This window comes from Anolis carolinensis, chromosome 1 (genome assembly GCF_035594765.1).
Source record: "Anolis carolinensis isolate JA03-04 chromosome 1, rAnoCar3.1.pri, whole genome shotgun sequence".
NCBI lineage: Eukaryota > Metazoa > Chordata > Lepidosauria > Squamata > Dactyloidae > Anolis > Anolis carolinensis.
In genome coordinates this window covers 165,401,876-165,407,565 of record NC_085841.1, presented here as the reverse complement: position 1 = coordinate 165,407,565, position 5,690 = coordinate 165,401,876, and the positions used below count along the sequence as shown (strand labels likewise).

The 5,690-nt window shown below is 38.0% G+C and overlaps 1 long non-coding RNA gene across 1 annotated transcript; it reads right to left on the bottom strand.

Annotated features, from left to right (window-relative positions):
- Positions 1-775: 775 nt before the first annotated feature.
- Positions 776-4,796, bottom strand: LOC103279553 (uncharacterized). The gene is made up of 3 exons (XR_506871.3): positions 4,727-4,796; positions 4,395-4,448; positions 776-1,392 (listed from the first exon to the last, which is right to left on the bottom strand). It is a non-coding gene; the product is annotated as an uncharacterized LOC103279553 (long non-coding RNA).
- Between the last annotated feature and the right edge of the window lie 894 nt (positions 4,797-5,690).

The window sequence follows — 5,690 nt, the reverse complement described above, 5'->3', positions numbered from 1 at the left end:
TAAGAGAAGCGTTGCGGATCTTGTGGCTGGTGAAAATGGCTCCCAAGTGTAGGTATTTAATAGGGCTATCATATCATGTAACACTACATTAATCACCATGGTAACAAGGCAGAAAACAAACTCTCTCAAATTGGTCCAGACTTCTCAGGGAATGGGTTTTAATGGAGCTACCTACCATGCTGGCAAGTGGGAACCACGTAGGGCCAAACTGTCTGTGAAGGGAGTGGTCCAGTGTGTAAAAACAAGTTTGTCATCAAAGTAGTATACAGTCTGTGTATGTGAGTGATGGCATGTAATACAGAGAAAACACATGAGAGGGATCAATGACCCCTCCTTCCCTTATGTATTTCTCTGCTATAGAAATACTTCCATATAACTCATGTGTACATTGCGATCAGGTTTTTGAGGCCAAAATTATGGATTTTGATATGATTCATGGACAAGTTTAGGATCATTCCATGGAGAGAGGAAAAGCCGGTGCCACCTCAACGGGGCAGGTTCCCCTAACCACCACCAACATTTCCTTTCCCACACGTTCAAAAAGACTAGTAAGAGAGTGGAGGGAGCTGGTGCTTCTTTTAGGCTCTCCTGGGTTGGACTAGCCTTTGATTTAAGGTATAGTAATCACATTGACCTGCAAATAAGATCAATCCAAGTTTTTTAGGTTGATTTTTGACTAAATTTCTAGGCTTATACATGAGTATATAGGGTATGTTTCTCTAACTATTTTCTCTAGGTGGTGATCAAGAACAGTATCTCCCACCTTTTGACAGAAACAGCAAAAAGTAATGATGTGATATTCATTACATTGCATGCGGAGTGTCAAGTCCTCAAGGGGTGCCAACTGCAGGGAAAATAAATATTCAGGGACCCAACATGGGCAGATTGGCTAAAAGTCTTTATTTGGAAACCCTCATTCCACTGCAGAAGTTCTCAAATCATTATTCTGAACTGTGCATGGACTGAATATGAAATATATAATTTCCTAAGAATTACATTCATATATAAATATATTCTCTTCTTTGTTTGTAATTAGTAGGGTTTGTAGTAATGATTAGCATTTGTATTAACCGATAACTGCCAGGATTGTATAGATCATTACTCTTTTTTAGAAAAATTCACCATTTTTACAATGGATTTCAAAATCAATGAACAAATAATGATAGGACTGAGAGAGACAAATAAGTATGCAATGTAGGTTTGCCAGAGTAAAAACTGGAGAGGCTCCCATACCTTTAATGGTGGCATAGAAGAAGAAATTTCAGTATCTGTTGCTTGTGATTTGGTTCTACACAACTTTTAAAGATACAAGAATCTTCTTTAATATTTTCCCCTCTTCTCAGTCCTGGAGATGTTGGAGAATTTTGTTCTGTCCGATTTAATTTGTACTTTCTGGGAACGATAATCAAGATTGGATTGTATTTTTAGATTGCATGATTCTGTGATGTTTGAGATGCAGTATTTGGCTCAATAAACCAGACAGAATTGTATGTTTTGTTGGGAACTGTGTAACAAAATGCATATGCTATATAAAAAGGAATACAAAATGCATATTTTATAGAAAACTAAACACAACATACATATTTTATGGGTTAATTAATACAAAAATGAATAGGTTATGTGAAAATGTTTACAATTTAATTTTTTTTCTTTACTTTTTAATCACGGAAAGCAGGCTGTATGCATGCAAAACTGACTCAAACAAACTGCTCCACATATCTCTAATTATAGGGTCAGACATCAGATTAAAAACTCTGTTTCCCCCAAAACTAAATTTCCCCCACTATGCAGTGCATTAAATCTTTCACTTTCCCTAATATTAAATTGGTATCATCCCAGCTGACTCCTCCTGCATCTAATAGTTTCTTTAGTAAAATAGAAAATGCAAGTTGCTATAGAACAAAGATTGTTTAATAACAGAAAACCCAGGATATCATAGCATAAGAAAAGCAAGGACTGGCTGAGAGTTGAGAGATGGAACTTTACCCATCAGATGTTTCAGAGTAGAACCATTAAGATAATTTACCATTGACCATGCTGGCTAAGGCTGTTGAGAGCTGACATTCAAAATATCCATACATCACTCCCTGCCACACACACTGAACTAAACTCTATGCATTCCCAGAAAAACCAGCCCTTCTTAACCTGAAATCTTTCAAAGTCAAATATGAGTTCAAACATCCAGCCACTTACTTCAGATTCACATCTACTGCACAGATTTAGCTCTGTTTTCTGATGGGCTCCTGGGGTTACATAACAGTTGGACAGATAAAGGATGGTTCTACATTGTAGAAGTAATGCAGTTTAAAACCACTTTAACTGTCATGGCTCAATGTTATGGAATTATAGCACTTGATGTTTTACAAGGTCTTTATTTTTTGTGTCAAATAGTGCTACAGCCTCAACAAACCACAATCCCCATGATCCCATTGTATTGTGCCAGGGCAGTTAAAGTGAGTCAAAATGCATTAATTCTACAGTGTAGATTCACTTTTTGCTCTGAATTTGCCAGCTTGAGTGTGTGTGTGTGTGTGTGTGTGTGCTTTCAAGTCACCTGTTGACTTCTAGTGGCTCCATGCATTTCATTGAGCTTTTTTAGGCAATGAATACTCTGAGGCGGGTTTTCCAGTTCCTTTGTTGACAGTTTCCCATTCAAGTACTAACCAGAACTGACCCTGACAGGTTTTCAAGATCAGACAGAAACTTGTGACTTTATGGTATTTAGGCTTGATTCTTAATACTCCTATAGAGACAGGTGTAACAGAAAGCCTTATTTTATTGGGGAATTTTGTCAATGTTATTTAATGCTGGTTTGATGGTAAAGGTAGACAGGAATTAGCTACTTCTGATTGGCTGTGTGTCGCCATGGTAACGTAGCTGCTTCGGTAGAAATGTAACTATTTGGAGGCTAGCGAGACAGGGGAGGAGCTAGCTGGAAGAAAAAGGAGGTAATGTTTTTAAAAAGAGTTCATTTAGGTTCTTGTTTCTAGCTAGGGAAGCTAGAGGAAAGACTTCTGTGTGTTCGGTTCAGTTTCTAGTCTATGTGCAAGGGGGAAAGATGATATGCATTTAAGTGTGCAGCTACAGATGTTGTATGGAAGCATAAAAGGACTAGCTTAGGTCCTGGTTCTCAGTTGGGTGTTGCTGAAGGAAAAGTAAAAGAAACTGTTGAGACAAAGTTTCAGCCAAGTTATTGATGTTGAAAAGTGAAAAATATTATCTATCATATATAAGAGAAACTGAAGAAAGAAACCTTTGTAACAAATTATGCTTATTGTTCTAAAGAATCTATAAATAAACATTTCTTTGTTTTGCTCTACATAGAGTGAGTAAAGATTTGTCTCATATTCCTCCCCTCGGTGTCATATCACCTCATACACGCGCTCGTACGTGCTCATGTGTTTATTGCTGGCAGTGGCTGGGATCCTGAAATAAGGATCACCCCCTGTCATAGTGGGATTTGAGAGGCCCCATGTTTAATGTTGGCAAAGGTGTGGGATATTAAGAAAAAGATTCCCTCAGCCTAAATGTGAAGAGCTTTGGGCTGTGTGGGTGATACATTTAATGGTGGCAGTGGTTGGGCTCTTGAAACAGAGATTTTCCACCTGCCTGTTTGTGATGAAGAGAGGTGCTTTTACAACAGGTTATAAATAGTAATAATGACAGTAGGTGCTTGGGCCCAGGCATAACTGTCTGATGTTACTATTAACATTGTGGCTCAGATTCATACCTACTGGATATACTCAGTTCTAATTTCTGATGGGTACATAACAAGGCTATATTACACTGACAAGGGAGAGAATTGTTTTCCCAAACGATTTCCTTTGTTTTAATTGAAGAATGGGAGAATTCATCACTCATAAGTACTCTGATTCTATTTCAGATCTGAATTCTTGATCATTTGGGCCAGTGGAACTTTCCTCATTCCAGTTTAACAAATTGGATGAGAACTCTGGAAGGAACTTCCTGAGAACCGAAGGCCTTTGTTTGGCATAGATCTCTTGTGCTATCATGGAATTGAATAAAAAACTAGGAACTCTCAGTGTAGCCCCACAATAGCAAGTCCTACTATGGCCAGAACATCATGACATTCCCTGGTTTGGATGGCCTGAGGAGTTTGGGAAAGATTCCCTTTGCTTTGCAGATGTAAATTGTAGACCACTGTGAGTGCCGCTCCTATTTTGGGATGAAGCATCGGAGATCTTGCTGCTCTATGCCTCCAACTACCAAATGTTAAAAATAATGCTGTTCTAACTTTGTGTACCTTTTCTGCATAGTTTTTTATGATTTTTTTTAAAAAAAGTTTTGTTTAAACCACCGGTGTAGGCAAAACATGTAAGTAAACAGGTAGAGGGAGTCATCAGAGCTTAGAAAAAATACTTTTGGATCCTCACCTTTAACTGTTCATATTTGTATTTCCAGATATCTGAAAGGCATCGGATTGGTTCCTTTAAAGACATTTTAAAGTTAGCAGACATCATAATTAAGTTGCAGAAATCATCCTTTTGCAGACTGATCACTTGTGTTTCTTTTGGACCATTTAGTATTTTGTTTCAATTAGTTCTGCATACATTATCATTTCCATATGTGATCATGCTATAGTCTGTCATGCCTCCCCAGTTTAAGATCTTTGATGCTGGCATCCAGGCATATCTCCACTAACTGTATTAGCAATCTACAATAGCTCAGCATTAGCACCTATGGCTAAAATGTTTTGTATATTTACCTTTTGCTTTGTAGCATTTGGTTCTCTAGACGGATGCAATGTGCTAGGAGTTCTCTAAAGAGCTGAAATCTGGAAGATAGCCAAGAGGGAAAGTGAAAACCCAAGCTACTCTAAGGATGAAAAATCAAGCCCTCACTTGGGGGAGTTGTTACATGTAGCATGGAAATCATACATTTAATACTTCCAGTTTCTTATTGACAGAGCACAAGAAAGTTTATTTTTCCACAAAATAAAAAATCCATTATGTAACTCAGAATCTCTCCCATGTTGCAAATCATTTATTGCTATTAACATCACAAAAACACTTTCTATGAAGCTGTTTACATTATTATGTTACTCCCACCTTGGTTACTATTTGGTGGAAAAGCTTTATAACTGAGGAGCATAAAGCTTTGAAATGTTTGTGCAAAATGTAAAAAAAACAACCCTCAGCCCCATAAAATAACATTTAAAGGAAATTAAAAGACTTACATTCTGAATTTACAATGTTGTTGTGTTTTTTAAAATATATCTTTGGCCTGGGAGTCAGTGTTGTGTAGTGTTGAATCCTCTCAGAGTCATGAAACCCACTCAGCCTCTGAGGAATGCACTGGAAAACCCTTTCTAAACAGATCTTGCCAAGAAAATCCTGTGATAGGCTCATCTTTGGGTGGCCACAGATCAGAAATTACTTGAAGCCACACCACAAGCATAATCTTTGGGGCACTGTCATAATCCTGCTCTGAGGACTTCATCAGACTGAGGTAGTGGAAATAGGGGGAAATGGGGGAAATCATCTTCTTTGCATGTCATGTAGAATAATCTTCTTTGCATGGGATTGCTGGGGCAGCCTGGCAATCATCAGAGGATTTTTCTGAATGTTCAGAGGATGAGTCGGCCAGGGATTATGGGTTTCAAAGTGAAGAGTCTGAATTGCAGGCAGATGAGGTTGATGTGTTGGATTCTTCAGCTCATTCCCAGGCAA